Here is a 22265-nt window from a genome sequence, read left to right as displayed (position 1 = left end):
TAAAGTCATCATTACATCTGGACAAATAATGCATATTTCATAGATCATACAATTTCCTTAAATGAGTGAGTAGGCAAAATCAAGGTCACAGTAAAAATGCAGATAGTACCGAAGTACAACAAAGTGCGTTAGTGCATCATCCTTCAGGGATATATAGTCACTCATCTAAACATTTTCTTATTCTCACAGTTAATTTTAAGAATTCTATCACCTGGAGGATACTGTCGCTGTGCAAAAGCTGTAAATACATGAGTGCAGGTCTTATTTGATTAAAATTTTATTTCTTTAAAAGGGTGACAAGATAGCGTCTACGGGGGTATTCATAAAATCTACATACAAATATAAAATGCAGCATATCCTGTGGAGACTTCCCGTCGCAGCCACAGGGAGCTACAGTTTTCTTAAAAATGTCCAACTTTGGTCTGATTAAAAGGTGATGAAAGATAATAAACCTGAACCGTGTCAGCAAAAATTTTTCATGGGAAGTAAAGGAGCATGTTAGGTATAATTCCATAGTATCACAAGTTCTTAACATGACATATTTCCTAACATTAGGTTTCAGTAGCTCAACTTCTTCTCTTTGGGCTCTTCTGTCCATATAAAAAGCCCTCTTAATTGCTGCCACATCACCCTTTACTATTTCAATCGGGTTTTCAAACAGATTCAAGCGTCCAAGCTTCAGAAATTGAGACTTCAAATACTTGAGCCAGGGTACACACATTGCATTATCATGCGAAACAAGATCTTTCACTATCTGATGGGTTAACGGAATATCATGATTTAACCATAATTTTACCCAACAGGTCAGTGGTCTTAATCCAACAATGTCGGATAAGTACTGGCTTCCCAGCTCTTCATGTACCGCTAAGTTCGATGTACTAGCTGGGACACAGAGCAGACGCTTTAAGAAATTGTTTTCAGTGGTCTGTAACTGATCGCCACTGGCATAGCCCCATATGTCACTGCCATAAACTGCAGTAGCTATCGATTTGGCGTTCTATAATTTCATCATGGCAGCGTTTGGTTTTTTCCCCAATTTAGTAGCAAAGTTAAAAATGGAGGCATTTACTCTGGTCATTTCCCCCTTCTTTCTTGCTACATGTGGGGCCCAGCTGAGCTTTGTGTCAAATAAAACACTGAGATATGAAAATGTAGGAGTGATGGGGATCAGGACATCATCTAGTTTAAAAATGAACTTCTTTTTTGATTGACGGCCAACATGCATTATGTAGGATTTAGAGTTGTTGACCTTAAGGTCCCTATCAGTCATAAAGATGTTAAAAGCATTCAAGAGTGCCTGGAGACCCTTTTCAGTTCTTGAAATTAAAACCGCATCATCTGCATATAAAAGTACAGGAATACCCCTCCTGCCGACTCTAGGGCAATCCGATTTTACCTCCTGAAGTACGGCATCTAAATCATTCATATAAAAATTGAAAAGAAATGGGGCCAAGATACAGCCCTGACGCACTCCCTTTTTAATACAAAAGTTTCCCATGGTTTCCCCATTGGATGAGAACCTAACATTGGCTCTGGTGTCACTATGCAAATCCACCAAAAAGTCCACAATCCCCTTGTCAACACCTTTCTCCCTCATGGTCTGCCACAGCCTTCCCCTGTTAACACAGTCGAAGGCCGATGACAGACCCATGAAGGCAAGGTGTACTGCTCCCTTCTGTACCACAGTATATTTATTCAATATGAGAAACAGGTTAAGACACTGTGTTATAGTAGAACGGCCTTCACAGAAGCCGTATTGGGAATTTGACATAATGTTATTATCGGCGGACCAATTTGCTAAACGCTGCAGTAATATTCTCCCCATGATCTTAACCATAGAATCTATTAGTGATATTGGACGATAGCAGAGAGCACTTCCCCTATCTCCCTTCTTGAAAACAGGGACAATAGTTGACAATCCCCAAGACATCGGACAACCCACTATGGCAGCAGCATTAAATACTGATACCAGGATGGGTGCCCAAAAGTTTGGATCTGATTTATAGAGATCCGGTGGGATTCCATCTGGTCCAGGAGCTTTATTTGCTGTGTGGCCCTCTTCAGGCGTGGGTCTCATGCTCTCCATTCCACTGGAGTCAAGCTAGCCTGGCAGATGGGAGTGAAACCCCGAAACTGGTCCCAGGATGATTGTTTCCAGTCCAGGGAGGACCTGGCATGGCAGTTCGTGCTGAACTGTTCCCATGGGGAGCAGGGTCAAGGCTGATTTACATATGGCTGGGTTCAGACTGGAATGGCATGGGAAGGAAATAAATGAAGGATTTAGCCCCATCTCTGTACTGAGGTGAATGTATGACATTGTTCTGAATTCTGTCCATAAATTGTTCTTTTTGCATCTCTTAATTGGAGCACAGGGAGGTGGATCTGCTTGTGGTTCTCAACAGTGCAGGATGACTGTTTCATCTCCTCTGACTCTCAGTTTTGGTGTTTGAGTATGAAGTTCCAGGTGGGAGAAGGACAGGTCCAGCAGCACCCCAAGGTCCCTTGCCAACAGAAATCCTCCCGCTCAGATACTAGGACACATTCAATGGGTACCTTGGGACTAAAAATGACCCTCCCCTGGGCCCCTCCCCCCCTTGCCCACTCCCATTCCAGGGAGACCAGAGCAATAGCATGGGCAAAGTCCTGACCATGTGCCTGGGTCACCGTGCATACCTTTCCTGGCAGATACTCCTCTGTAGAAAAGAGCCTTTCCACCACTATGGTCTGTCTAGCACACATATCCCCAGACCAGTGGCAGGGACCCCGTTCATGATGATCTTGTGGAACTGACGTCTCCCACCCTCAGGGATCATCAATGTACACTCTGGGTTCACCTCCCAACTGAGGAACATGAGGCATGCTCTGCCCTCTGCTCCTGAGGGATTACTTCCCCTCAAGGCAACATCGGGCCAGACCTACGGAGTTCCAATCAGTGGGTGGTTTTACGGTACAGACAGGGCCATGCTGCTTGTGCCATAGCTGGAAACAGTCAAAGCACTAGGGATGGAAAAAGGTAGCCCTGGGCCACCGCCTATCAGAACCTCTCTCTCCGAGTCTCAGAGGGGGCTTGAGAACCCTTTTCACCACATTACTTAAGGGCAATTTTTGGAACTTTTCAAATTTTACCCTGGACCACCCTCTTACTCTTCTGGGGGACCTAGAAACCCCTTCTTGGTGTTATTCCAAAGTACCTTCTGAGACACTCAGGTATTGATCCAAGGGTCACCCTTCTCTGTGTACAGTGAGACTTGAATCAACCGGGTGTTGGCGCAGCTCTGTAAAGCAATTACTGAACATTTGCTCTTTCAGAATTAAATTGTATTGGCCATTACGGTCATTCACTTTGCTGCCCGGCAACCAACCATTTAGTTCCTTACTGGATCCATGAAATCAACCCAAGACTTGTTAGATACTTTCTGACTGTCCCTGAACTTTAAACGGTATCTCTCTGGGGTAAGACCAAACTTGACAACAAGGGCTTCCTTCAGGGGGCATACCTTATACTCCCAGCCCTATCAGGTCCAGTTAGGGCAGAGGTCTTCCATCTGTGGGGCGTGACGCCCAGGGGGGGCCATGGAGTCCCTGGAAGGGGGTCGAAGAATCCCCAGCTTGACTTGTCCCTGCAAAAAGTCAGCCGTGCTGAGACAGCTAATTTAGTTTGTTATCAGTTGCTTGCCTGAATGAAGGCAAATGTGTCTCATCAGTTAATCTGCAAGTGTAAATGGTGCTTGGGAGCAGTTCTGGCTCTTTGTGGTGAGAAAGATTTATTTTGTTGATTGACAGTGCAGTTAACAACTGAGCTGGGAAGTTCTTCCTTTTAATTTTAACTGCATTTACACAGCTCATAGTACCCCTAAAGAGCAGTTGAAGGAACAGTTATGTAAAAAAGAAATGCATTACATATGCTCTGGTATTATTAAAATCTACATTTTGAAAGCACCATTTTATCGTAAAACAATTTGCATGTTTTGCAGCGTTCTAGCTGTGTGTAATGCAAGTATAAAAAATTGACTTACATATTCACAGTGCTTTCTGTCACAGGCTGTGACTACGTAGCACTAGACATGCACATCACTCTTCTCCACTGCACCAATCAAGATTTAATTCTATGTTTCTCTGGTTACACTCAGACCTCTGCATTGCATTAACTAATAGAGGTTTCATGTAGTACTACAGTGCATTTCCCACTGAGCATGAACTTTTTTTATTTATTTTTCATTTACGCTGTCTTGGGGATGTGCCTTGCATTTACACTGTGTTAAGTTAGCATGAGCTTATTAGAAGTTTATACACCAATTTTCCTTTCTGCTGCCTCTGCACACAGCACACATTATTACAAATGTTTAGAGTCTAGCAGACTGTTTTGCTTCACATGAGAATAATATGTTTTCCTATAGCAAGCAGCTTTGCTTGGTAAGCTTTGTCTGAACAGTGAGTGCCGAGGCCTTCAAGGTTATTTCAACACAGTGGTTGTTGTTCGGTCTGATCAGCGCACGTTCTAGACATAACATATATGCAGCTGTGGCCACCTCTGATTTTGGCGCGTTTAATAATACACTGCGCCGGCATGCAAACACACTTTGGAGAACATTCGCATGCAGAGAGCTGGTGTATAAAATGATGTGATCCATTTCTACTAGGACCAGAGGTATGGGGGCGCCCTTGTAAACCCAAGAGACCTTCTGTAGATATAAAATAACCTAATAGCAAGAGAGTGTGAAATCTAGGCATAATCTAGCCTATTTCCATTTAGCATTTTAACATGCTTTCTCCTATTGTATTTTTTGGAATAGTAACTATGCTGATAATCTTGTTGCTTATAATATGTCCGCTTGTATTAGCTAAGATACTGCGCCTGAGAACACGGCATTAGAAATACATTTTTCAAACTTGCATGTGTCTTCATTTACTCCCCGTTTTGGACTGATATGAGAGTATAACGAAAGAGTGTTCATGTGTTCCAGATTGCCTGAGGTATTCTAAGTTACATGTTCTGGGTTGTCTAATCATTGGGGGTATGGAAGAACCAATGAGACACTGATTGCTAGTCTGGTAAGGGATTTTGGCTACTAAGGTGAGTTTTGGCACAACCTAATTCATTGAGGTTCCAAGCAGTTCTGTGTATAAGCAGAATCCCTGCTACATGGCGCCCTTACGTTGGTGGTCTTATTATATGACGCTTGAGTAGTACTTAGTTCAGTCCTTAACCCCTTCGCTATTGTTTTCGGATAACAGTGGTGTCGGACAAACCTACCTATAGTTACATAGGTCTTTTCCAGCTTGAATCTATTCAAATAGTTTTCTTTCGAATTACTACCCAGTTGTGCTACTAAGTTTTACATTGTAGCTTGTTCTTCTCTGTGACACTATGGCTGACATTGTCATCCCGCAACATAGTCGCATTGCGGTTTGCAATCATTTGCAGGCATACAATGTTGGTTTGGAGGGCATGTCAGTGATTTTGGTCGTAAGTGCTGAGGTTGCTTACCCGTTTGAGATATTCTACTCTTGGGTGACGTTTCCTGCAGTAGAAGCGGCTACGCAGGTTTTTCACACTTACACTCACACAGCCGTGCCCAGGGAATACTTCCTTTATAGGACACAGGAGATTCCGATTTCTGCATGGCAGCACCGTGTTTGGTTTGATGGCGCCCTTCCTCACAGTGTAACGGCCGGTAAATTGGGTCCTTTGTCCATTCCAGGCACTTCCTGGACGGTTTTGCCTGGATTCACCCCGCATCCTCGTGCGAGGCAGGTCCCCGTTGCAGAGTTACGGACCCTATATGACTCTTCTATTAGTGTAATTCGGGCCCTAGATCAATATATTACCCGCAATTTCCAGGGCAGGGCTCCTGGTGTTGCGGCCTGTTAGAAGCGGCTGTCTCTAGTTGGCAGAGGTATACACTTCTGACAAATAGGGACACACCTTTTCTAGTCAGGGCAAGGGGATCACACACTTAGATAACCCCTGCTCACCCCCTTGGTAGCTTAGCAAAGCAGACAGGCTTATCTCAGAGGCAGTGCGTTAAGCATTTATGACCACATACAGTAATAAAGTAAATACACTACAAATGGACACGACAAAGTAGTATTATAAAAATAAGGATGTTTATATAAGGCTTAGCACAAGACCAAATAACGACAAAAATATACCACAATCTTAATAAATACTCTTGGAAGGAAAAATAATAGTTCAAGTACGGTTTCTTCTTAGCACAAAGTCTTTAGTAACAACAGCAACTCTTCTTCTTTAAAACACAGTTCTTGGCAACAATGTAACCCACATGGGAGTCACACGACGTCGAGGCAAAGTTAATCCAAAGGTTCGGCGTCGACCGCGAGGAGCGCTACGTCGAGCCCGGAGTTCCACAGACCCCCACAACACAGTACCTTGGAAAAGTGAAGCACTCGATGATCAGCGGCGTCGAGATGTCCGGCGTCGCGTCTTCGGCCTCGGAGTCGGGGCGATCTGCAGCGGCATCGACAGATGTCAGGCAGGAGCAGCGCTCACGAGGTGAAGCAGGATACGGCGTTGTCGTCGATGTCGATGTTGCAAGAGTGAGCAGCGCTCACGGCGTCGAGAGGGCTCGGCGTCGATGCGATCAGCAGCGGCGTCGACACAGGGTCACGTGGAGCTGGAGCCGAACTCGCTACTCACTGGCGTCGCTACTGGCGTCGATCGGGCCCGGCGGCCGGCATCGAAGGTGCGGGACACTGGAGCCGTTACTCACGATGTCGAGCTGGATTCGACGGCGTCCGTCGGCGTCGAGATTGCTGGATTCTTCAGAGGTGCTGGATTTCAGGTTCCAGCAACAAGCACTTTTAGCAAATAGATGAAGTATTTTGGCCCTGTGACTTCAACAGGAGGCTGGCACTCTTCCAACCCTTGGAGATTTTCTTTAGCAAGTTTGAGAGTACACACTCAGTTCCTCTCTCCTGGTTCCTTGGCAAAAATAAAGAAGCAACTGCAGGATTCCCCCAACAAACAGCACACTGGCAGAAGGGGTAGGCAAGTCCTTGGATCAGTAGGCTTCTTGTCCTTGGTTCAGGTTTCCTTGTCAGAAGTGATCTAAGTTCTTGGTTCAGGGGTCCTTCTCTTATACCCCTTTTTGGCTTTGATCCCTTTGTCCATGCAGGGGAATTTCCCCCCATCTCGGGTTTGTTGTGGGTGTTGCCAGGCCGAGGCACCTGGCCTATTCACTGTGCAGGGCAGAGTCTTCAGCCGCCCAGCAGGAGCGGAGCAAGCATTGTCACTGGCAGGGGCAGGGCCATCAGTCGCCCGGTAGGAGGTGGGGCCAGGAAAGTCCCTGGCAGGCCCAGAGTCATCAGTCGCCTGGCAGGGGGGCGGAGCCAGCATTGTATCAGGCAGGGCAGGCTATCAGGAGCTACTCTTCCCCTACTCTCAATGCAAATGCCCCACTCACCCCACACTGACTCATTCAGACCTCTGGAGCCACCCAGCTCCTGTCACACGCACACCAGAACCAGCAGAGACCGGTAGACAGTTAGACAAGAAAATAGCTACTTTCTAATAGTGCTATTTTCAAACACAGAGTCCAAAAACCATCCACCCAAACGGATGCGTTATTAAACCCTGAGTTCAGGGATACCAAACTCGACATTGCACCATGCTCCCCGAGCCCGCTAGGATTATAGCATTAATAATCCTGGCAGCCCATTCTAACTGATGGAGAGCAGGTAACCTTACAATAGTGAAAAACGGCTGTAACGGAAAATACGGAAAATATGGCTGTAATTCACTATTAGGACATGCCAACCTTGTCAGGCTTGTCCTACCTTATGCTTACAATGCACCCTGCCCTTGGGCCTACCATAGGGGTGACTAACATGAAGTTAAGGGAAGGTTTAGGGACTGGCAAGTAGGTGTACTTGCGCAGTCTGCGTGACAGTACCAGACTGCACGTAGGTCTAGCAATGGCAGACCTGTAGACATACTTTTACTAGGCCGCTTCTGTGGGTGGCACAACACGTGCTGCAAGCCCACTAGCAGCATTTGTATTTACAAGCCCTGGCACTCCTGGTGCACTCTACTAGGGACTGACAGTAAACCAAATAAGCCAAACATGGAATTCAATCAATACAGCAATTTCACATAGGGAGCACTTGCACTGTGGCACTGATCAGCAGTGGCACAGTGCCCAAAGCAATATACCAGCAAAAACATCGTAAACAGAGGAGGCAAACAGAAAAAATGGAGGAGAGACTCATGCCAATGATGTCAGGTCTAACACGTGTCCCCTCCAGCTGAAATGTGGGGAGAACTACCCTTACCCTAGGGAGTCCTCATCACTAAGGCGGAAAAATCTGGACAGACCATCAGCATTGGCGTGATCTGTGCCAGGGCGGTGTTCCACCGTGAAGTCCATTCCCTGTAGGGAAATGGACCACCTCAACAGCTTTGGATTCTCACCCCTCATCTGCATCAACCATCTGAGGGGCCTGTGGTCTGTCTGAACCCGGAAGTGAGTCCCAAACAGGTAGGGTCTTAGCTTCTTCAGCGCCCAGACCACAGCAAATACTTCTCTCTCTATCGCACTCCACCTCTGTTCCCTGGGGAGTAACCTCCTACTGATGAAGGCTACAGGTAAGTCTCGGCCCTCTTCATTCACCTGAGCTAGAACATCCCCCACGCCATGCTCTGAAGCGTCCGTCTGGACAACAAATTCTTTAGAAAAATCGGGTGCCTGGAGTATGGGTGCTGTGCACATTGCAGTTTTCAGGGTGTCAAAGGCCGTCTGACAGGCGTCAGTCCAGATCACAAGTCTTGGCTGCTTCCTGGAAGTCAGCGAAGTCAAGGGGTGCACAATGTTACCATAATCCTTGACAAACCTCCTGTAGTAACCCGTGAGACCCAAGAAGGCTCTCCTGAGTCTGGGTTTTGGGCGGTGCCCATGCCAGGATGGTATCAATCTTGGGTTGCAGGGGGGCCACCTTGCCGCTCCCTACTTGGTGCCCCAAGTACACCACTGAACCCGGCCAAATTTGGCACTTACTGGCTTTGATTGTGAGGCCTGCTCTGCGCAGGGCCAACAACACTTCCTGGAGGTGGCTCAAGTGTTCCTCCCAGCTGGCGCTGAACACTGCGATGTCGTCCAGGTAGGCGGCACTGAAATCCTCCAGTCCAGCCAAGACCTGGTTGACCAACCTCTGGAAGGTGGCAGGGGCATTCTTCATCCCAAAGGGCATAACCCGGAACTGGTAGTGCCCATCTGGTGGGGAGAATGCTGACCTCTCTTTTGCCCCATCAGTTAAGGCGATTTGCCAGTACCCAGACGTTAGATCAAACGTACTAAGGTACCGGGCAGCCCCTAACCGATCTATGAGCTCATCAGCTCTGGGGATGGGGTGCGCGTCAGTCTTGGTGACTGAATTGAGTCCTCGGTAATCCACACAGAACCGAAGTTCTGGTGAAGCACCAGGCGCGGCAGCCTTTGGGACCAAGACCACTGGGCTGGCCCAAGGACTGCTAGAGGACTCAACCACCCCTAAGGCAAACATTTTGGAGACCTCCTCCTTGATGTATGCTCTGACCTTGTCAGTCACTCTGTAAGCCTTGTGCTTCACAGGAGTGCTGTCCCCGGTGTCGACGATTCAAAAAGGGGGTGGTGATGGACAGAGTATCTGAGTTAATCAGAACACTCCTATCCAGTCAACAGATCAGGGCTTTATCCATCACCGTTTTTTAGCTCACTGCACCGTCCCCGGTGTCCACATCATGGACACACCACTGAGTGACACCAGGAATCAAGGAGAACAGATCAGGGAATTGTCCCAACAATTGGCGACAATCCTGCTGCTGCTCAGGGGTCAGTGTGTCAGAGAGGACAACACCATCCACTGACCCATCTTGCTCTTTTGCATACAGGAGGTCAGGAAGAGGCTCACTCTCCTCCTCCATTCCAGCATCTGTATCTAGGAGCATGCCCACTTCGGACCTTTCTAAGTGGGGCTTCAAACGGTGGACATGCAGGACCCGCAAGGGGTTCCTGGGAGACTTCAAGTCCACCATGTAGGTGACATCACTCTTTTTCTCCACAACCTCAAATGGTCCAGTCCACCTGTCCTTGAGCGCACAAGGTTCCACAGGGGACATGACCCAAACTTTCTGTCCAGGCTGAAGCTCCACCAGAGTGGCATTCAGGTCGTACCACCGCTTCATCTCTTCCTGGCTGGTCTCCAGATTTGCCTGAGCAAGATCTCTGAAGCGCCTAGTCTGGTTCCTAAAGGCCAGCATGTAACTGTATACATCCTGGGGAGGTTTCCTGGGAGATTGCTCCCGGCCTTCTTTGACCAGACTCAAAGGTCCTCTTACCGGGTGTCCATACAAAAGCTCAAAGGGGCTGAACCCTAGAGACTTCTGTGGCACCTCACGGTAAGCAAACAGCAGGCATGGCAAGAGGACGTCCCATTTACGCCTCATTGGTACTTCAAGACCCATAATCATGCCTTTAAGGGTACGGTTGAATCTTTCAACCAACCCATTACCTTGAGGGTGGTAAGGAGTGGTGAACTTGTAGGTTACCCCACACTCCTTCCACAGAGACTTCATATAGTTGGAAATGAAGTTGGTGCCCCGGTCTGACACCACCTCTCTGGGGAACCCCATTCGGGAGAAAACACCCATCAGTGCCCGTCTCACCACGGGGGCCGTCACTGTTCTGAGAGGGATGGCTTCCGGGTACCGTGTGGCATGGTCCACCAAGACCAGGATGAACCTGTTGCCCATGGCTGTCTTGGGGTCCAGGGGCCCAACAATGTCAATCCCCACCCGGTCAAAGGGGGTACTGACCACGGGAAAAGGTTGGAGGGGAGCCTTCTGCTTCCACCCGCTTTTCCCACTTGCCTGGCAAGTTTGACAGGTCTTGCAATGGATATCTGTATCCCTTCTCATCTGAGGCCAATAAAAATGGGTGACAAGCCTGTCATAGGTCTTGTCCTGCCCCAGATGTCCATCTAACGGAACGTCATGAGCCAAACCCAGTAGGAAGGCTCTGAAGCGCTGGGGTACCACCAGCACACGGGCTGACCCAGGCTCAGCAGCCTTAGGCTCGCTATACAGGAGATCGTTCTCCCAGTAGACCAAATGTGACCCTGACTGATCACCTGTTGTATGGGCTGAGGCCTGCTGCCTCATACCCACAAGAGAAGGGCACACTCCCTGTTATGCACAAAATTCTTCCTTGGAGGGACCACCATCCTGCTGCCAGTGGGTCAGCTCGGGCAGGTCTCCCAGTTCAGCAACTTGTTCACCTGTGGGTTCCAGGGCATTCCCCTCAAGGTCTGCCTCCTCCTGGACCACGGGAACTACAGGGGCCGGTTTCCCGCGCCCCCTGCCTCTTCTCTTCACAGTTGGGTCCTGGGCCATTCTTTCAGGCTCCAGAACCCCATCAACACCCTTACTTGCTGTCATCGAGCGAGTGGTTGCACACACCCACTCTGGCACACCCAACATTTTCAAATGTGTCTCCCTCTCCACCTTAGCCCAAGGGGAGTCTTCCAAATCATTGCCCAGGAGACAATCAACAGGCATGGCGGGCCTTACAGCAACCTGAAGAGTACCTGAAACTCCCCCCCATTCAAAGGGAGCCTGAGCTACCTCACACTCTCTCTGGGAGTTGTCAGCAGCTATCACAGGGTAGAATGCGTGGGGAACAACCTGCTCTCTGGACACCAAGTGACACTTGACAGCTGTCACACTCGCTCCGGTGTCTCTGAGAGCTTCCACTCTATGGCCATTAATGGTCACCCACTGCCTATATTTCTTAGTGTTACTAGGCAGAGGGGGTGGAGGGACCATTTCCATGTCTCCTAAAGAGACCAGGGACATCTCTGCTGGACCTTCCCCACCATGGGCAACCATCTCCTCCCCTCCCAGGGCTACACTCGCCAACTGACGGGGGGCTGCACGGGGTGGTGCACTAGAATTCTTCAAGGGACACTGGGGATCATAAAAACGGTGTCCCACCTGTTTACAAGCGAAGCAGGTCATTGGGCCCCTATGACCAGGTTTACCTGTCGGGGCCTCTGATTTCTTCACAAGGGGAGGCTGGGAACCCTTCCCTTGGTTCCCTTGGAGATTACTTTGGGGCCCTTTCTGGAACTCCCTCTGTTTACCCTTGTCCCCACCACTCTTCTGCTGGGGACCCTGCCCACCTTTGGCTGAGTCTCCCACTGGACCCTTGTGGACCCTGGTACTGACCCAGCGGTCCGCCTCCTCAGCAAGTCTTCTAGGGTTAGATATCTTGCTATCAATAAGGTGCTGGCGCAGCTCTGGAAAACAGTTATTAGACAAGTGCTCCCAAGCAAACAAATCATAAAGAGCATCATAACTTTCCACTTTGCTGCCCTTTACCCAACCATCCATGGCTCTGCAAAAAAATGACACATATTCAACCCACGTAGTACCAGGCAATTTCTTACATTCTCTAAAGGCCTGTCTGTATTTTTCTGGGGTTAGGCCATACCTTAACATTAAAGCATCTTTCATATGAGCATAAGACATCCTATCCTCAACAGGCATGTCTAACAGGGTATCTCTTCCCTCATTCACAAAGCGACCCCACAACCCCGCTCCCCAATCCTTCTCAGGGACCCGGTGGGCCAACAATGCTAACTCATATGCTTTAAACCATTGACCAATATCCTCATTCTTCTGAAAATCTTTGATCACATCTTTAGGAAAATAAAACCTACTTTCTGCAGGCACAGATGGGATGCTGCCACCAAAGGTATTCAATTCTAAATTCTTAGCTTTGAGCTCCATGTCCCTCACCATTTTCTCACGCTCAAAAGCTAACTTTTCTCTTTCAAACTCCAACCTTTTGATCTCCATATCAGCTTCTCTCCTGCCTCTTGCATTCTCTATCTCCAACTGCCCATCTATCTTAAGTTTTGCCATTTCCATGTTGTATGCTCGCTCCTTCGCCCTTTCTTCTCTTTCTTCAGGAGAAAGACCCTTGGAGGAAACACTGCTGCCGGGAGGGGATATGGGCCCATTCACTGGCACCTCCTCCTCCCCTTCCCCTGTCGGTACCACCACCGGATCAGAGGGATCTCTGGCCTCTAACCAGGCCTCCAATGCTTTGAGATATTCTTCCTTAACTTTGAGGCCTGTTGTAGGAACTTTAAATTGCTTGCAAAAGGATTTCAGCTGCTGTAACTTGTAATCCTTTATCTTACTCCTATCAAACTCCTCCACAACAACAGGGGTAGTGACTCCGGCATCACTCATGGTCAAAACTGGCAGTTTCAAAAATCAAGCTCCAGGAAGCGGAGAACAAAAATAGAATCCTACCAAACAGATTGTGGCTGCGCTATGGTCTGCTTTCACTATGTAGCGCACACTAATCACTGCACATTGGTCATAAATGCAAAGTTCAAATCCTCATCGCTGACCCACCAATGTTAGAAGCGGCTGTCTCTAGTTGGCAGAGGTATACACTTCTGACAAATAGAGACACACCTTTTCTAATCAGGGCAAGGGGATCACACACTTAGATAACCCCTGCTCACCCCCTTGGTAGCTTGGCAAAGCAGACAGGCTTATCTCAGAGGCAGTGCGTTAAGCATTTATGACCACATACAGTAATAAAGTGAATACACTGCAAATGGACACGACACAGTAGTATTATAAAAATAAGGATGTTTATATAAGGCTTAGCACAAGACCAAATAACGACAAAAATATACCACAATCTTAATAAAGACTCTTGGAAGGAAAAATAATAGTTCAAGTACGGTTTCTTCTTAGCACAAAGTCTTTAGTAACAAAAGCAACTCTTCTTCTTTAAAACACAGTTCTTGGCAACAATGTAACCCACACGGGAGTCACACGACGTCGAGGCAAAGTTAATCCAAAGGTTCGGCGTCGACCGCGAGGAGCGCTACGTCGAGCCCGGAGTCGCACAGACCCCCACAACACAGTACCTTGGAAAAGTGAAGCACTCGATGATCAGCGGCGTCGAGATGTCTGGCGTCGCGTCTTCGGCGTCGATCGGGCCTCGGAGTCGGGGCGATCTGCAGCGGCGTCGACAGATGTCAGGCAGGAGCAGCGCTCACGAGGTGAAGCAGGATACGGCATCGTCGTCGATGTCGATGTTGCAAGAGTGAGCAGCGCTCACGGCGTCGAGAGGGCTCGGCGTCGATGCGATCAGCAGCGGCGTCGACACAGGGTCACTAGGTGCTGGAGCCAAACTCGCTACTCACTGGCGTCGCTACTGGCGTCGATCGGGCCCGGCGGCCGGCGTCGAAGGTGCGGGACTCTGGAGCCGTTACTCACGATGTCGAGCTGGATTCGGTGGCGTCCGTCGGCGTCGAGATTGCTGGATCCTTGAGAGGTGCTGGATTTCAGGTTCCAGCAACAAGCACTTTTAGCAAATAGATGAAGTCCTTTGGCCCTGTGACTTCAACAGGAGGCTGGCACTCTTCCAACCCTTGGAGATTTTCTTTAGCAAGTTTGAGAGTACACACTCAGTTCCTCTCTCCTGGTTCCTTGGCAAAAATAAAGAAGCAACTGCAGGATTCCCCCAACAAACAGCACACTGGCAGAAGGGGTAGGCAAGTCCTTGGATCAGCAGGCTTCTTGTCCTTGGTTCAGGTTTCCTTGTCAGAAGTGATCTAAGTTCTTGGTTCAGGGGTCCTTCTCTTATACCCCATTTTGGCTTTGATCCCTTTGTCCATGCAGGGGAATTTCCCCCCATCTCGGGTTTGTTGTGGGCGTTGCCAGGCCGAGGCACCTGGCCTATTCACTGTGCAGGGCAGAGTCTTCAGCCGCCCAGCAGGAGCGGAGCCAGCATTGTCACTGGCAGATGCAGGGCCATCAGTCGCCCAGTAGGAGGTGGGGCCAGGAAAGTCCCTGGCAGGCCCAGAGTCATCAGTCGCCTGGCAGGGGGGCAGAGCCAGCATTGTATCAGGCAGGGCAGGCTATCAGGAGCTACTCTTCCCCTACTCTCAATGCAAATGCCCCACTCACCCCACACTGACTCATTCAGACCTCTGGAGCCACCCAGCTCCTGTCACACGCACACCAGAACCAGCAGAGACCAGTAGACAGTTAGACAAGAAAATAGCTACTTGCTAAAAGTGCTATTTTCAAACACAGAGTCCAAAAACCATCCACCCAAACGGATGCGTTATTAAACCCTGAGTTCAGGGATACCAAACTCGACATTGCACCATGCTCCCTGAGCCCGCTAGGATTATAGCATTAATAATCCTGGCAGCCCATTCTAACTGATGGAGAGCAGGTAACCTTACAATAGTGAAAAACGAATATGGCTGTAATTCACTATTAGGACATGCCAACCTTGTCAGGCTTGTCCTACCTTATGCTTACAATGCACCCTGCCCTTGGGCCTACCATAGGGGTGACTAACATGAAGTTAAGGGAAGGTTTAGGGACTGGCAAGTAGGTGTACTTGCGCAGTCTGCGTGACAGTACCAGACTGCACGTAGGTCTAGCAATGGCAGACCTGTAGACATACTTTTACTAGGCCGCTTCTGTGGGTGGCACAACACGTGCTGAAAGCCCACTAGCAGCATTTGTATTTACAAGCCCTGGCACTCCTGGTGCACTCTACTAGGGACTGACAGTAAACCAAATAAGCCAAACATGGAATTCAATCAATACAGCAATTTCACATAGGGAGCACTTGCACTGTGGCACTGATCAGCAGTGGCACAGTGCCCAAAGCAATATACCAGCAAAAACTTCGTAAACAGAGGAGGCAAACAGAAAAAATGGAGGAGAGACTCATGCCAATGATGTCAGGTCTAACACGGCCCTTCCAGCAGGACCAAGCGGAATGAAGCTTAGTCCCGTGATGGTCAATGCAGTAATGGGCCAGCGGCCCCAAGATAAGGATGATATGCCTTTCTGGCTTGCCGAGAAATTTGACCAGCTGGAGGCAGTTTTTCCTAATTCGAGTCCCGTAGAAAAACACAGGATTCTTACAATTAGTTTACCCAAGGATTTGGTACCAGAGGCCGGTGACTGTGAGTCATGGGGTAGGATTTTTGCGGCGGTGTACACGAGGTGCTTCGGCACTCCGTCAATGGCTGTCCTTCTGACGGTCATTAAGCGTGTTCAGGACGAACACGGACCTGAGGCTGCGGTTGAATTGTGAATGAGACTCATGGGCTCATTTGATGTAGTTTCCGATCTGGTCGTTTCTAATATAAAGGGAGATGCGGTAAACTTTCAAATGGCTAATGCCTTACGCGATGACCCCGATGCCGACAAACCCCGACAGTTACCGAGAATTATTACGGCTGCGTATAAAACCATTGGCCGCAATAGTTTAGGTGTCAAGCCTTTTACTGCTAAAGATAAGAATCAAACCCAGGGTCCAAAGTCTGAAATAGACGTTCAACCCACAGCTCCAAAGAAAAATTGGAACAGAAATAAAAAGCAGGGGAAACAGCAACAGAAACAGGAGTCCCGTCCCCCATCACCAGTGCCTGCGTCTACTGAGCGCGTTTATGATTTGAGCGACCCCACTCCGATTAAGTCGCCTGATAGATTTCAGGTTCCTGATCAACGCTCTCCTCGTTCTTTACAGGACACATCGGCCTCATCGTCCGGTGGTGGAGGCGGCGGCAGAGGTCGGGTGGCCAGCAGAGTCGCGACCAACCCGCCCCAAAAGACGGCAAAGGCAAGCAGGACGATTCTTCACAGAAAATACCCCAGTTTCAGAAAAAGAAAGTTGCGCTTTAACAGCGAGATATGCCACAGATAGTGAGAACGCAGCTTCGGAATCAGACATGGGCGCTGACGTTGTTGGACAGCGCGGCGGAGATTACCATAGTGCGAGAGGCCCTGCGTCCACTACTGAAGGTGACAGCGACTGACCGATATGTTGTTGTGGAGACAGCTGATACCAGAGTAGCTCCCCCTGATAGGCTTTATGAAATTGTCCTTTTAATTGTAGGTGACATACAACGTACCATAAACGGGGTATTTTGGGAAAATCTTACATCTACCTATGACATTTTGTTAGCGGAAGCTGACCGGCCCCCACCTTTTGTTCTCTCGGCTCCAAGAGGGGAGGAGGTGATCCTCCCTAGTTTCGCCCACACAGTCTTGAAGGAGCATGCGCTGAATTTTGCAGAAGAGTGGGCAAAGCTGTACCGTACGCACTGTGGTTGGGCTAAATTTTCCCCACACCACGAGATTCCCTTACGATCTATGCCACAGCCTCAACCTCAATATCCCATCCGACGTGAAGCTAAGGGTTCCGTTGCGGAAATCCTTGAACTATTGAAATATTAAGGTGTAATCGAGACTTGCGTGTCACTGATGAATAACCCGCTTTTTACTGTAACCAAGCCAGACGGTTTGTACCGTTTGGTATTGGATTACCGGCATTTGAACTCGCATTGCCGTACCTGTGCAGTACAGAATACCCAAGGCTCTGCTCTAGTGGATGGTCTTGTGCGAAAATGGTTTAAAGCCACACTTGACATATCCAACGTTTTTTTTGCCCACAATTTGGATGGTCTAAGTTTCCAATGGACCAATTTTACCTGTGGCGGCAAACAATGCCAATTCAAACACCTGGCAATGGGCTATAAGAATAGTGCAGGTATGTTTGCTGCCCGTATTGTCTCTCTCGTGGAGAGAGTTGACCCAGATGCGTGTTCGTATGTGGATGACATTTATCTCACAGACGACGAAATTTGGGCGCATCTGTGTCGCGTTGACCGCATAATTTGTAACTTTGCGGACTTCGGTTACAAATTCAACTTTGCAAAGTCTCACATTGCAGAGTACACAGTGTTGTTCCTGGGCTACGAGCTCAATAATGAAGGTCAAGGATTGGCTCCTCACTTCTTGGAGAATGCGCACAGCTGCGCGCTCCTACAACTCTGAAAAAATTACAGTCCTTGCTGGGATTTTTGAATTTCGGGTGTACTTACATTTCCGAATATGCCCAGCGTATCAAGCCTTTGTATGCTTTGATACAACCTACTTTCACCAAATCGTGCTGGCTGCCTGAACATTCAGCCATTTTGCAATCTTTGCAGGCTGATCTTCTAGATTCTAAATTCTTACTGACTCGTGATAACCACTCCAACCTGGTGATAAGAATCATCCCTGGGGCGGTGGGTTTCACTTACCTTACTTTTAACGAAGGAGACACAGTACCTATTGCTTACAAGTCACACTTGTACACTTCGGCAGAAATGCGGTTTTCCACTGTGGAAAAAGTTTTGACAGCAGTGCAAATGGCGATTCTTAAGGAACGCGCACTGTCGCAGGGAAAACGCATGTTGGTTGTTACCCCGTATCCTGCACTAGAGGCAGTGACGAAGGCCAGTGTACCAAATTCATAAGATTTGCACCCACGGTGGATACAATGGGCAGCATCTTTCATGTCTCCGGATGTCACGTTTATTTTTGATGCCTCCTTACAGTCACAAGAGTTTTTGCAGTATGAATTTGTTCATCCTGCGCCATTGACTATGCGACCTTTGGAGGATTTCCATTGTATCATATACACTGATGGTTCAACGCAAGTTGCGCATGGGTCTAAGCACGCATATGTCTCAGCTTGCGCCATTGTGGTAGGTACCATGATGAATGATGAATTCAAGTCCAAAGTCGTGCACACGCAGACTTTAGGGGACTGTACCGCGCAATTGGCAGATCTCCGTGCTCTGATGCTTGCATTGGAGTACACTGATCCTAGTGTGACGACACTTATCGTGAGTGGTTCTTACTACTGTGTCCAGTCTTACAATGAAAACCTGTTCTTTTGGATTCAGAATGATTTTCGTGACTCCAAAGGTAGCACAATAAAACATAAAAGGATCTGGGTCCGAGTGGCTGAGCTTAAAGAGCAGTTGCCACTCGTGTATGTAATTCACACTCTCGGTCATCAGCGCGTGGGAGTTCACGCTGTTGGCAATTCTTTGGCCGATGAAGCCGCAAAATCAGCAGTATGGACATATTTGGTTGCAGCAGTTACACGTTCCAAGAGTAATATTGATGATGATATCTTAGCGGCTGTAGCCGCAACTGAGAAGGGAAGTAAATATCCTAAGGGGTTCCCTTCGAAGTATTCATACCACTTAAGTCCTGATAAAGTTCCTTATGTGAAAATACCGGACGTTGGTGAGAGGTTAATTCCCAACGCGGACCGTAGGTCCACTCTTATTACAGCTACCCATGAAGGTGTTGCGTCTGCGCATGCGGGCGTTTCGGCTACTGTATCTCACTTACAACAACGTTTCTGGTGGCGAGGACTGTACAAACAGACGCGTGATTATGTCTTTCAATGTGACATTTGCCAGCAGATTAAACCTTCAACTGCTGCGCGTCCGCCCCAGACACAGTTGTACATTTCTAATAAGCCACTTGGTTGTGTTTACTTAGATCACTGCGGTCCTTTTTCTTCTGATACCGCGTATAAGTGCATCTTAGTAGCAGTTGATTCATGCGCATGTTTTGTGTGGGTGTGGCCACACCGCAGCGCTGATTCACGAACTGTCATAAGAGACTTGCGTGTCTTTGTAGGGATTTTTGCCTGTGGCACCTTTCATTCGGATCAGGGTCCTGCTTTTGCCTCTAAGGCGTATAGGGATGCCATGACTTTGTTGGGGGTCCAAGTTAAGTTTTCGTCTCCACACAGACCTGAGGGTGGTAATAGTGTTGTGGAACGAATGAACCGAGATTTAAAGCAGTCTTTGACAGCTAGAGTTATAGGCACTGGCAGGAACTGGCTGACCCACCTCAATAGCGTGCAGCGTGCCCGTAATAATCTCCCTAGAAGGTCTCTGGGTGGGCCGACCCCATACGAGATGCTCTTTGGTATCAAGATGTTTGTCCTGGACCTTAATGGTCTAAACCAGGCGGCAGTTGCTGCCTCCTTTGACGTAGATGAACATTGCAATGTTTTACAGGATCTACAAAAGACGAGAGACAGTCTTACAAAGGAACACTTGCCCTCCACATCTGAAGCTGCGTTGCAGATTCTGGTAGTTGGCTGTCTACCCCAAGTTGGAGAACTGGTTCGAGAGAAGATCGAAAACAAGAAGGAGTTTGGTCCCTCATATCGAGCTCCGGTTCCAGTGCTTGGTGTGAAGGGCACAAGAACAGTCATTTTACCACCACTTCCAGGTCGTAAAGATAACAGGTATATCTCTATTGACAATGTTAAATTACACAGAGTGGCCGATTCTTCTTAGTATGACCCCGGCAGTCTCATGTCCATCGATTTTGAGAAATTCTGTTTTGGCCTCGGCTCCTAACTCTAGGCCTGATGTTGCCCTCGGGATGCCTGCAGTTTCAGGTCCTTTATTGAGTTCACTACCTGGTTCTCACCTTGATGAGACTGAATATACTTACCCCACTGACTTATCGATGCCTGATTTGCAAACTTATTTGGCTACGGAATCCAGATTTTCATTTGACATTGACTCTCACACATCGAAGACTCCTTCGAAAATCTCAATTTTTGCATCATGGTTTAAAAAACATTTTTTGATTCCTCCTTGGACCTACATTTGGTTGTTGCGTTTTTCGATTTACCTGTTCATGTCTATTGGATTTGTGGTGTATTTTTTCCGCCTTGTCAGCGGACACTATGTTGAAGAAAGAACATGCATTCGACATATTAATGGAACATTGGCGCCCCATTCCTCATACCACAGATTGAAGAGGGACCTGGCTTTTGTTAATATCACTGCTTGGCCCGTCTTAGATGGGATTGTGTGGGATGCTATTAGATTTAAAATCCATGGGCCCACTGAGATTATAAATGTCCCAAATGTCCTAAGAGTTTCTATGGGGGATGTAATTAAACAAAATATACGTTCTGATGATTGGGATGTTCAGGCCGTAGAAGTTTTGTTTTCTGATTTGAAATATTATGCTGCCTTTGATGCTGAAGATTTGTATCTAGATTCCGCAAATTATGGTGATTTGTTTTGTTATCAACATTTTAGCAATCACTACCTGCATAAAGCAATTACCAGAAGGAATACTGTTAATTATACCCAGTGGGAACATTGTCCCGCTCCTGTACAAGGCAGTTCCAATTCTTTGTTAAAGAGGTTCTCCTATTTTACTGATTTTAATCAGTCAAATCCTAATGCATTTTATTTTAAAATGACTGAGAAGTCCACTTCCAAGGTTAGACTTACCCACACAAAATTATTGTATTCAAAGTGCTTTTTGGACCAATTGGCCATTGAAGGCTATGAGTTGTGCAAAGATACTATTTATCTTAAATCTGTTTGGGGTTTCTATAAGTTGGCAAGTGCAAGGCGCTGAGACTTTGAATCGTGAATGCCTCATCCCGAACCATATGTTGTTTTTGAAATCTACATTTCACAGATTACCTGCTTTGGAATGGCTACTACAAAAAAGTTAAATACGCCTTCCTTTCCTGGATTAGAAGAATATTCCGGTTGGAATAATAATACCAAGTTATCCATCAGAGAGTTGCAGACTCTGTTACTGAATTCGTCCTTTAACATATCCAGTTTGGATCCTAAGGGTTGGTTGCTGTGGCACAGAAGTGCTGATTCATGCCAGCATCATTTTCTGGGTTTAGCTCCAGGCTATACACAGGTCGTGGTGGATCCCCGTTTTAAAAGTGGCCATTCTGTGACTACCTATTCTGTAGGCAAATTATGTCAGAGTTGGCTCAAACATTCCACTTTGGCGTCATTTAAGCTGCATTTATCTAATTTGACTGACAATGTTGATCTGAATGATTTTGTGAAAGGCCCAGCTTCAGGCAGATCAAAAAGATGGATATATGCTATTTTCAACGAAGTTTGGAAACTGTCCCAAATTGAGGCGGCTTCCCGCAACAGAGCTATAGATCAAACAAATTTAGAAAAAGTGCTAGCAGTTGTAGATAACAGCATTAACACGCTTTCTTCCCGCATTTACACGTTAGATAATATTTTGTCGTCTGTTGTTGATATTGTGCAAGATGAAGTGTCTGCTTTGTACCATGGTCAAAATCAATTGCGTTCTATTATGCAGTTTGCATGGACTTTACAAACATTGAAAGCAGGAAAAGTGCCATGGCACTACATGAATACGTCATCATTATTTGCCCCGTTTAATTTGACTGAAAAGCAACATTTTATGTCAATGAAAAATGCAACTTTTTCTATGTTACACATTGAAAAGTTAGAACCGTCACCATTTTCTGTGGCTGAGACCAATTCGGCAACGTGGCTTATCCATGGGTTATTAACTCTACCTTTTACACTTTTCAAATTCGAAG

Source organism: Lissotriton helveticus, chromosome 10 (assembly GCF_964261635.1).
Source record: "Lissotriton helveticus chromosome 10, aLisHel1.1, whole genome shotgun sequence".
In the NCBI taxonomy this organism is placed as follows: Eukaryota; Metazoa; Chordata; class Amphibia; order Caudata; family Salamandridae; genus Lissotriton; species Lissotriton helveticus.
This window is presented reverse-complemented; position numbering follows the sequence as displayed.